Source organism: Odontesthes bonariensis, chromosome 19 (genome assembly GCF_027942865.1).
Source record: "Odontesthes bonariensis isolate fOdoBon6 chromosome 19, fOdoBon6.hap1, whole genome shotgun sequence".
NCBI classification, from domain to species: Eukaryota; Metazoa; Chordata; class Actinopteri; order Atheriniformes; family Atherinopsidae; genus Odontesthes; species Odontesthes bonariensis.
Genome location: NC_134524.1, coordinates 3300036 through 3312749, shown reverse-complemented (window position 1 = coordinate 3312749; position 12714 = coordinate 3300036).

Genomic DNA, 12714 nt, shown 5'->3' with positions numbered 1-12714 from the left:
TATTTTCAAGAATTTAACCCTTTAAATACTGGTTTATATGATGTAAATGCCAATTTCTGTAAAAAAAAATGTTTTAAGAACAACAGAAAAACTGCTATATTTTCAAAATATGGAATGCAAAGTGGAATTATTGAGTCGGGATAATTATGTTCTGGGATATGTTACTAAATATATTTAGTAATAGTTTTACATATAAATATATTTAGTGATAGTTTTACATAGTAATATTTTGAACCAGTGAAAACAAGCCGTCACATCAGAACCCGACTGAGAAACACTGAGCAGCAGCTGCTGAGGGGAAATGTCTCCGCCTGCTGGTGAGAGTCCGTCACTGCACCTGGTGTCAGCGGCAGCAAACTGCAGCTTCACCAAAAGACTGGAGGCAAACTTTCAGTTTATTTTCTACTTTAGTGCTGAAGCTACATGTGGAAACATCCCAGAACACAAATAAATCATGTTTGTGGGCAGAAAACTGGCCGTGAACAGTGGAACAAATGTGGATTTAACCTTTAACGCTCAGTGAAAACATCCAAACTTTTCACTTCAGTTCAATTCAGTCAGACTTTATTCATCCCTGAAGTGGAAATGATATGACTGCAGCGGACATAACTCATAAAATATAGTAAAAAATGACAAACTCCATCAGAGCGGTTAGTTGGTCTCTGATGAGACAGAGTTTGGTTACCAGAGGATCAATCTGCCTTCGTCTCAGTCACAGTTTCCACATGTTCAGACCAGTAAAAGCTCCGTGATGATCACTCAGACTTTATTTATACAGCAGGTTGAATCTGATAATAATGATGAAACAGAACAAGGGAAATAAACAATAATTAAAGAAGGAATTAAAACAAAGAATCATTTAAGACAAAAATGATTAAAAATAACCAGAAGAAACATAATTATAGTAAATAAATACATTTATTTCCATTAAATGCTTCAAATATTAGTAAAATAAATTAAAATAAATCATTAAAAAGATCAAATAACTCAATAAAATGAGAGAAAAGGGGTTATAGTTAAGAGACTAAAGGACAAAAGAGAAAAACTGTAAAGTATAAAATGATTCATTAAAAGCCTCCAGCTGTTTTCAGGTAAACTCCACTCTCCGTCGGAGAATGTTCACATTCAAATTGGCTAAATGCAAAGTCCAACTAAAGCCACACAGAGACCTGAAACCCATCTGGGCAAACACAGGTGGGGTCACCATGGAAACTGCGGACAAACCCACCTGGGACCCTTATCTGCAGCCCAAATTTAAACCTTATGGGCCCCACATGGACATGCTGGCTGCGCTGTATGACTTATCATCGTCCAGTTCCATAAACACGGATTTCTGGTCATCATCATCACTAGATATTATATTTCATTATATTTCCACCTTCATGGCTCGCATTAAAAAATGATCTTTCTTACAAAAATGTCTGAAACATAAAAAATAATCCCCATGCAGATAAATTATACTCATAGAAAATCTTAACCTGTCCAAACCTCCCTGTAACTGTTAGAATGGACTTACCTTTTCTTTTCTCCTCGTTTTTTATTATTTATTATCCCTTTTTTAAAATCTTTTGCACCTAAGATCTTTCAATATTTATTTTTCTATAAGCGATAGCCCACTACAATAATTCATTTTCTTTCTATTTGTACTATACGAAGAGGTGTGAATATGTGAAGTTAAGAAAACACAAACTGTTTACTTTTGAGTCGTTGTTCTGTCAACGTGACATGTTTAAATAAAAAATAAAAACACCAGTGCAGAGACTGCTGACAACCCACCACCGAAAGAAAAGAGAAAGAAACTGTCAGCTGACAGGATGAAAGTTGCCGTTCTGTTGCTTCACTTCATCAGGAATAAAACTGCTGCTGGAGCTTTTCTCCTCAGAGTTTAGTTGTTTTCTAAGATGTTGCAAAGATCCAGCCTTTAACGTGGTTGAGCTGAAATTAAAAAGCTTTAACAGCTGCTTAAGAGGTTTGCTGCACTTCATGTTGGATTTTACAGCTCTTGATATGTTTCTGCTTCATTTCTAATGTAATTTGATCTAATTGTGAAGAAAACTCACAGACGGGCTCATCTTTGCAGCCTCTTTGGTGTATTTTATTCACAGATTCAGTTAGCAGAGCAGCAGGTTCCTGAACACAATAGATTGTTGGAGTCTTTATGTCTCTTGAAAACATGCTGGAGCCTCCATGTTTGCATCTCCTGCAGAGACTGTAACTGATGTGATGTCGTAATAGTTCCAACAATCAAAGCCTTAAAACCTCCATAAAGTGTGAAGATGTTTAGTTCTTTCTGAATTAAATCGTTAGAAACCATAAAAGTCAGTTAGTAAAACATAAAATGGTAACAAAGAGTCTGGGCGACGATGTTGGGTATGCATCATGAGGTTACTACTCGTACTCAAACTACCCAAGATGCAACGTAACGTGACGTCGCCGATCGTCATTTCCTGTCAAAACGGCAGTTTCAAGCTAGCTACAACGAGGGTAGGTTCACTTCCTGTTTTCAAAACAAAAGCACCAATTGTATGGTAATGGCTTTCCCTATGATAAAAGGAAACGGGTATTTTATTTTGTGAAAATAACCGGAAGTGCGTTGCTCACTGCGGCTAGCTTTAGTAGCGCCGAATTCGTGGGAACAAAGTTGTAAACAGCCGGTATTTTGTCAGGTTTTCAACACGTTGGGGATCTAAACGACTACTTTCTCACCTGAAAATGTTTCAAATGTTGCTAAAGTTTAGAGTTTAGAGCTTAAGAGAAATCAGCTTCAGGCCGGCTGATTTCAGCTCGGGCAGGAGCGAAATGCATTGTGGGTAAACGCTCTGCATACTGTCTGATCGATGAGTATGTAGTGTGCGGTTTCGAACACAGCCAAGTGTTTTCCCTCCTCTGTGTTTGTTTCTTCACATTTAAAGAGACAGTACTCTTACTACTCTTAATACTTTGTTTTGAAAACAGGAAGTGAACCTACCCTCGTTGTAGCTACCTTGAAACTGCCGTTTTGACAGGAAATGAAGATCGGCGACGTCACGTTACGTTGCATCTTGGGTAGTTTGAGTATGAGTAGTAACCTCATGATGCATACCCAACATTTCGGAGAACCTAGTATGCATCTGGGAACTTCTTGCTTACTCAAACTCGCATACTAACTCAAACAGTTAGTATGAGTAGTAGGAGAAGTATGCGGTTTGGAACGCAGCCTTACTCCTTCAGCCCGAAGGCAGATGTGACGCAGTTAGAATTCACTTCAGCCTCAGACTTGCTGTTCAAACAGGTTTCTTATCCATGTTTGTTAATAAATGCCCTCTGATCTGAAGTCTGATCCGTCCTTTTTCCAGATGATCAGAAGCTAAAGGGTGAACTGTGGCCTCAGACTGGGATTTCCCAGAAGCAGGGATGTCGATAATCAGGATTCTTCTAACCCTTCATGTATAAACCTACCTGCAGTAAACACCTTTAGGGAAGCACCCGTCCACAATAGGCAGAAAATAACCCTAAAGCTCACCGAGGCATCAGCAGTGCAGCTCACAGGGTGGAACATCAGCCTAAACCTTAAGAACATTAAAGTGTGGACGTCACTGCTGATGAGCTGCTTCAACAAAAGAGTCTGAAGTATTCTGAGCATAATTTCAGTTTAATGAATACATGACATTTCTCTGATTACAGTGTGTAAATAATAAAAAGCAACATGCGTAAAAAGATAAAACATTTCATTGTAAATCATCTGTTAATTTATGTGCAAAATGACTGAAGCTCTGCATCTGTTCTGCAACAACACATTTAAGTTTAAGCAACAAAAATCACTATTTAAATCAGACTTTTATGAGGACACGTTTATCTGTAGCTAATTCTGCGGATTCAAATGAGCATAATCTACAAGCTAATTAAAACTATTACAGCTTTGTTAAAATAAAACAAACAAAAGGTCTCACAGCGTGATCAGACTGAAGCCAGACTTCAACAATACCGAGGACGAACGGCGGCGTTCACCGTTAATAACAACAGCAAGTCTTCCTGTTTTCCCTTCAGACACCGGCTGCATTTCACAGTTCACTGACCCCGATTCCACAATCGAAATATAGTTCCAGTGCACCCATCCGGACAGACAACACAAAAACAAACAGGGGAGACGGGTGACCGTGGCCATGCAGCTCAGTGATAAGCGCTGCCAGATAGGAGATGGAAGAAAAAAAAAAGTACCACATTAGGAGAGAGGAGGAGAAAAAAATCATATATTTCACACTTTACCCAGGATACAGTTTGAGATTGCAGAAAAAAACAAAAAAAACAAACACACATACACACAACATCAAGCATTGGGACCGGTGAGGTGTGGGGATTGCGTATGTTGATCAGTGAGCATGTGTGTGTGTGTGTGTGTGTGTGTGCAAATAAGTCTGTGCAGCGCCGTCTCAGGCCGTTTGTCCTTGAATGCGATGGAAAGTTTGTCAGCCAGTCCAAACAGTTTCCACAGGAGTCCTCAGGAAGGGGAGGGAGCACATGGGGGGGGCAGAGCGTCTTATTTACATTACATAACAGGAGAAAAAGTTTGCAGCTGGCAGCCAAGGCCAGCACAGGGGAGCCAGATTGAGATAACGAAAATTTGTTTGGGTCAGGCAGACTTAATTTTTACGCCTGCCTTGAAGTCTTTGCTGGTGCGTCTCAATGGCGAATCCAATCAGCCAAATCCAGGACCTTTCCGCCCGGTCCGAGCGATCAGTTTTCTCCCAGATTTATTCCATTTCTCTTCTGAGTCCAGGAACCTCAGCCAGCCTGCGAACCTGTGTAAGGGTCGCATCCAGCTTCCGATTCCGCTCACGTAGCATCTCAGTCTGAGTGTTGATTGCTCTGCCGACCCCCTCAAACGCTGTCCGCATTTTCTTAATTTCTTGATATGCCAGGTATCCTCCAACTCCAAACAGCAGGAAACTAAGTATCATAAATCCAAATGTGTATAAATATCTCTTTCTGCGTTTTGTTTCTTTCTGCTTAACTCGAAACTCATATGTTCCTCTGTCCTCAGTCGTCACATCCTCCAGAATCAGAGACACGTCTCCATCCTTCATCCGTCTGTCCTGCAGATCCACCCGGTCCTTAAAAGATGGATGCTGGCCTTCAAGATAAAACTGACCATCTCTGTAGACGAGAACATATTCTTTATCCAGATCAGCTCTGCTCCACTCTACAACTATGATGGGGATGCTGCTGTTGGGAGCTCCATATGTCAGAGTAACATTATCTCCAGGTTCAGCTGTGATGATTCTCTGATCTGCAGGAGAGGAAACAACACAGAGCAGAGAGGTTAAAGAGGTGTGGTTATCAGCTGCCTCAGACAGCCTGGAAATGCTTTAAAGTGAGCTGACATGAAGTCCTAATGGGCTGATTTTCAGTCCCAGTTTCTGACAGAACAAACAGAAAAATCTGCGAATGAGAGCAGCTTCATGGGGAATTCAGCTCAACGAGCGCCAAAATTACCTATTTTAGAGGCCTTATAACTCAGCCATACAGCATCGCACAGACCTCATTCAAAGTTTATATGTGACAGGAGACTCTCGGCTTTAACTGAACCAAAGGGTTTGTTGATAGATTACACAGCTTTGACACAACGGCAGTTTCCGTTTTAGGAAGACTACATCTCGGCCGAGGTGTCTCTCCCACTCTGTTTCTCACTCTAATTTCGATACTGCACCAATTCCTCGAACAAATGTCTCTCATGTCCAAAATATCTGCCCGATCTGGACTAATTTTACTTCAAAATGTAGGCATTTTTGTCCTCTTTCACCCAAAGTCACCCTCATTGAGCTCTGCCACACAGATTTATCACAAATTGCCTCGCCTCTCCATTTCCATTATAAAAGGCCTGAAATCATCAAATTCAGGTGAAAATGATTTTAAAACTGCCATAAAAAACCAGCCGCACATAGTAGCCGAATGAAAATTACACCGCTGGCTTCTGCCGTCTCTTGGGGCGCTGACGGTTCAAGAATTATTCGGATACGACTTTTACTTTTCGAACAGCGACCGTTTGTTCGAGACAGTCGAGTGCAGGTAAAATGATAGTCTAATTTTAAGAAGCCATAGTGAGCGTACATGTCAGTGACAGACGAGCCGCACCTGCTCCTGTTACCGGGGCAACGCCTTGTTAGCCTGCTCTGTTCTAGAATAGAATAATACTATTTATCCCCCAATGGGGGAAATTCAAATTTGTCAAGTAGCTCTACATTTTTTTAAATATTTACAATGATTGAATTAACAACAATAAAACAACAATAATAATACTACTACTAACTAAATAATAATAAATGACTAAATGGCAAATTAATTTAACAAATAAATAAAAATCAATCAATCAAAAATTCTAAGACTGCTTATGAGGGCAGAGCCAAGATGGCTGCCCTGTTATAACAGCTTCATGCTATAAATCTGATCTGCTTTTCTCCTTTAAACTGATAGTGAGGGGAAGTTTGAAAATACCCACAATGCAATGGGAAAATGCATTGAAAAGCACTTACCGAGGCCATTTTGAAAATGCCAAAAAAGCTGTATTTTAAACAGGACCTTGATAAAAATGACATAAATGTCCTCTGAAATAATTCAATGGGAAAATCGATTGAAAAGCACTTAACTAGCCAAAAATGCCAAAAACTGCCCTATTTTGGAGGCCTCTGTGAGATTATATCAATACTATTCATTTTACGATGTGTGTGTGTGTGGCAGTGTGATTACAAGCTTTGACGAATGTTGCTACCATATAAGGCCTGTTTCCTGTTATGCTGACTTTTGTGACCTTGAACAACTGCAAAAAAAATACTGAAACAATATAATCAGAAGGCAGAAGAAGATCCCACTTAGCAACAGGACAGAATGCATGTCATGCAACTGATCTCCAGAAGCTTCTGCAAATAAACCAACTAAACCTTGGACTGAGTCTCCACCTTTATACTCACACTTTGATCAACGAACCCGGGGAAACCAGCTGAAATCGGGGCTTCAACACCTCATAACTCAGCCATACGACGTCACAGAGACCTCGTTCAAAGTTTATATGTGGCAGTAGATTGACACCCATCAAAAAATTTTCAGAAATTTTCTAGTATTATCATATTGAGGTCCTTCTGCTTGAAATGACACCACTCAGCGGCCAATCTTTCCAATGATACGAGACATATCTCTGTATCTCAAACTCGGGCAAGTTGTTTAAGCAAAAAAACATAAAAACATTGGCGTGCATTAAGAGGTATGCATTTATTTGCTACTACAATAATAAATAACTAAATTGGCTAATAGGCTACTAGTGCGTTGTGTGTGTTATATATTTCACAAGCATTGTCCAGTGTCAGATGGCCGTTGTGTATGCAACTGCCTACTCCTGATGACTGTCGTTAAGATAGCTTTGCTTCAGTTTAAGGAAATGTGTTTTTCTTTACTTGAAGTTACTAACTGAACGTTATGCTTTTACTTATTTCTTCAGGGCCAGACAGTGTAGACCTAGGGAAAGAATAATAGGAAGAATGAAAAGGTCTCAAAATATTGAGACTTTCTTCATTGCGAAGAAGAAAAATAAATCAGCTACAGGAGCAGGAGACAGTAATGCAGAAATGTGTGTCAGGAATGAGCATGGGAAGCAGTCATCACTATCCATTGATTTATCAGCAAATCAAGGTTATGTGTAAGTATGCAGACACCATAGGGAGGTTAAGACTAGTACAACATAACATGTTTGCATTGAATAGGCTGTATTTCCACAAAGGCCATCACTTAATGTATTATTATTAAATATAAAGGAATGCCACATGATTTCTTTTGACTTTAAAAGTTAACTTGTACACTTGAAAACAGTAACTGAGATATCTTTTCCTCGAAACTTTGCATAGTGATGAACCTGGAGTCAAGGATGAAGGCCCATCATCCTCAATACAGCATTCAACAGGTAAATAAACCATAAAGCAATTAAATATATAGTGCTAAATGTGTGCTTAAACACAATACGAGACAACAAGATTAAAGATATGCCTTATTTATGCGTAGGCTAATATACCATTCAGTTTGTAAACACTGTATGCCATACTGTTTTATGTGTAATGTACCATTTTAAATTACACACACCGAAATCCTGGAGAGACAGGATTGGAGATTCTTATTTAATTTCTTTAGGCCATATTAGTCAACGTTTAATGGTATCTCGTTTACAACTCACATACTGAAATTAAATTAATTTTGTGTAAATAAACAGTCATATTGTAGTCTACTGGTTATTATTACCATCACCTAAAGTCAGACTATCGTAGGACGTTATAAACCTTTTCTATATGTCAATACAATATGCCACCCCGCTACAGATTGTGACCCTATCTGGCCCCCAAAGAAAAAAATCCTAGACACGCCCCTGCTCATGAACACCTGATACTTCCTCATTTCAACCAGCTGAAGGAGAGTTAGAGCAAACAGTGTCAAACCAGTCAAAAACAGCCACTTAGTTCAGATTTTATATCAAACATTCATATAAAATGGGTTAGGGTTGCACATCCATCCGAAGCTCAGCAGACTTTACTTGATGTTGGATGAAGGTACCGGAGGAACTTTATAAATTCAGTAAATAAAGTCATCACGTCTCGGACTTTTCCAGAAGCAGAGCGACGTCACATCTGACATCAGGAATAAAACCAGCGGCGGCTCCTCCATAGGGGCGATTTGTGCGACGCACTACCAAACACAGAGGTTTTTTTTATTTTTTTTTAATCTAGTTGCTAAGGTGGGACTGATCTGCTGTAGGCAAACTGGTTGTATATGTCATTGTCCAATCAGATTAAGGTCGCGCCTGGTGTTGCCACGCCCATTTGGGGCGATTTCTGTCAGGGTCGAATTTGCACCAGAAATCTCCCGTTGACATGAATGGTACGTCAGTTTTTTTTCAAAAATCCTGCTCCCAATGCATTTTCTATGAGGGTTTATGTGCTCGCACAAACGACGCACAACGTGCTTTCGTCATACGTCTGCTGCGCGGGACCATGAACGTTCTACGTTGTTGTTGTAACATTGTGGTTTTCAATAAAGAAAAAAAAAACATTCTACAATGAAGGTGGCGAGTGTCGAGTGTAACAGTACGTTAGTGTTTCTGGCAGAAGTTCCCTTTAGTCGTACTAATGCGGAGAAGGAAGTTTGGAAGAATTTTGCGGGATTTTCGAGCTCGCCTTGCGAGGCAAAGATGAAACCCAGGGCTCCACCAACCCTGCTATTTTTCCAGGTAGTATTTGATGTAGCTAAATAACTTACCCTTTTGTGCTCAGTCATTGACTTGTAATGATTTAAATCTTTTATATAATGTTGACAATGATAGCAGAATGTATAATGCCACATTCATTGTTAATGGTGCAGTATTATATTTAAAAAAGAGAGAAATCTCACATAAGTAAGCTGCACTTAACCATGTTTGACAACTGGTTATGCTTTTCTAAGTCATATTTTCCAAAACTTCAATAAACACTTGACTTGGATTTATATGTTGTCATTTTAATTACATTCTGTAGAATGAAAATTATAATGAATATTATCATTAAGAGCTTATGTGTTTACTTATTTCATAGAATCCTGGAACAATATGAGGAAAATAAATAAATAATGGTTAAGGTGTAATATTAACTGATTGGCAAATTATGCAAAAAATAACAAAAAATTATTAAACATTATTACAATAAATTATGCTACCTAGACAAATATACCTCAGTCCTATGGACTTTTATGGTACTTATGGACATAACGGGGGAAATGGCAGAGTCACTTTGGTTATTTGGCAGACCAAATAACCAAAGTGACTCTGCGTTGTGTTTATTTAAGGAGTTTCTGGACGATTGGACCTTTTATTTCCTGCGTGGGAACAGAACAGGTTTGCACAGCACACTCTGATGCAGCTTTCACAGACTGGAAATCTAAAACAATGTCAGGAGCCGCCACTGAATAAAACTCTGAACCAGTTAAATCCAGAATCAGCCGGTAAGATGTGAGCAGATTCCAACGCAATAATCAGAAATTCTCACTTTAGATGTTTCATCGGTCTCTGTGCAGAAAGATTAGTGCGCGCGGCAGAGCTTACCTCCAAACACCGAGGCGGCTAAACTCAGACACATCCCGAGCAGCGCTGAGGTCTCCATGGCTGCGGCTGACTGAAGATGGCTGATCGAGCTGTTTCATCTTTTAGGAAAGACGTTATCCGGTAAATTAACGTAACGCGTGATGTCAGCACGTCGTCTTCGCGCTGCAACGCCACCCACAGCGTTTATTGTTCTCACGTCAAACACATTTTCATACATTTTTAAACTGAATCATTATCCTAACAGCGAACTGAAAGCATATTTCTTAAGAATATTATTTTAATGCTGTAAAGTTTCAGTTTGAGCCTCATTGTAGCTGTGCATGTGACACCTGAAAGTGTTTTATCTGCACTCTTTACTTTTAAATTAATTAATTAATGATTATTTTGAATGTTTTATTTTTATTTTTTATTTTTATTATTATTATTTTCCTTTGAAGTTACTGACAGAGCCATTTTTTTATTATTATTATTTCTTTTTAATAATTTTATTGCCTTCTTGTGATTTTATGGAGCTGTGAAGCACTTTGAATTGCCTTGTGTACGAATTGTGCTCTATAAATAAAATTGCCTTGCCTAATTTTCAGTGCGTTTCAACCTGTTCCCGGCAGGTTCAAATGAGCCCTCCTCCACCTGCTCCATCACCGTGTGGTGCTGCAGAGCCGGGTCTGCTGCAGTCTGCAGGACCTGAGAGGAGCAGGGAGGTTTCCACATGTAAACCTGGAGTGAGGTACAACTGAAGAAGTCCATCAGATGGGACTAACACCGTCTTTAAGATCAGAAAAAGCAAACAAATCAAATCTATTATGAGCTCACATTAAAAACATGTTTTTTTTAGTTCCTCTGTGGCCACAAGGGGGCGCCATACTTCAGTCTAACTGGATCATCCACATCAGGGATGCCAAAGTCAAATACACCGAGGGCCAAAAAAACAAATGTGTTACAAGCCGAGGGCCGGACTGGTTCAATGTTTATTAAAACATATTGAAATGAGCCGAGACCTAACACACTGTATATTATTTAATGATTAAACGAATAAAGCAATATTTTGTTATGGCTCTGTCGGTAACTTCAAAGGAAAACATTTTCAACAGGCAAACAGCAAAAAATTAAATTGTTTTTAAAAACAAAATATGTTTCTTAATATCAAGATAACTGCATAAATAAAAGTGCATGCATTATAAACTGAAAATGCATTTTTGTGCTGCTCTATGATCCTACCCATCACTGCTTTCAAATAGTAAAATAAATCAAATCAGTTGTATTCTTTCTCGTGGCTCTTTTTCTGCAATTTTCCCTGAGTCCATTCAACTGAAAAATAAATATAAATAAATAAAATACTAAATCTATGGCACACAGACAAAACAATACTTCCTTCAAAGAAAAATCCCGTCTTGTAGAAACAAATGTAAGAATTTAACTGAATTAAAAACCGAAAGTACGTTACTGCTCTGTGACCATATTCTTGTCTTTGTCTGTGTTTCTGAGACGTTTGATAGTGCCTTCTTAGATTATATTCTTTCATTTCAGCCAAACTTTCTCCACACAGGTTTGCCTTTTACCTCCGTGAACATGCACTCTGCCTCCCACCTGGCTTGAAACCCCCTCGTGTCTTCTTCTGAAATCCATCCACTGCATCACACCTGCTTCAGAGTGGAAGAACACGGCACCTCCCTGTAACACACCTTTAAGGGACATTTAACCAAATCCTGACAGACATAAGTAGGAGAAGTTAGGAAGGCATCAGATGAGACAGGACAGCAAACATGTTCAGATTGATAAAAGTTCTTTTGGGAAATGCTCAGCCGAAGTGTTGGGGCCTCCAGCAGGAGGCTGAGGAGAGAGTGAGCCGATTGGGGTAATAACGGGGTTAACGTGGCCATTACAGGAGCCGAGAGTTAAATCACAGGTTTCACCCTCGGCTCTCTATAAACTGAGGAATCTGTCCAGCTCACAGTAAGGCAGCAATCATCCGCCCGGCTGCTCCGCCCAGCTGTGTGCGAGCGTCCTCTGAAGCAGATGTTCAACACACAAATCCCCGCCCTCCTCTTCCTCTCGCGTTTCCACCTGCTCCGTTAAACATGTCAAACACTCGTTTGGGTCAAAGATGAGTGTTTATGAGCATTTAAAGAGGAAAAACATCCAGCAAAGACCTGACACAGGAGCTGAGATGCATCTGGACCTTCAGCTGATCCATCTGCTGTTGGCCCAAGCCTCATCAGAAATGGGCTCCATGGAAGGGTGGCTGTCAGGAAGCCGTTCTTAAGGAAGGGAAACAGGGAGAAAAGGCTGAGCTGTGCCAAAGGACACATGAAGTGGGCTGAAAATCAGCGGCAGCAGGTCTGATGGAGGGATGAATCCTCCCCAGAGCCCGGAGCTCAACATTACTGAAGCAGTGTGGGATCATGTTGGCAGAGAACGCAACAAAAGGCAGCCCACATCCAAAGAAGAGCTTTGGGATGTCCTTCAAGAAGCCTGGAGAACTATTCCTGAAGACTCCTTAACATGCCTGATTTAAAACACAACTTAATTTCTGAAAAGGGACATTTTTGTCCCCTTTTTAAAACAACCTAAAAACATCATGTTAATATTTTTTCATAGATATTTTCTTCCACTTCAGTTCTGATCAT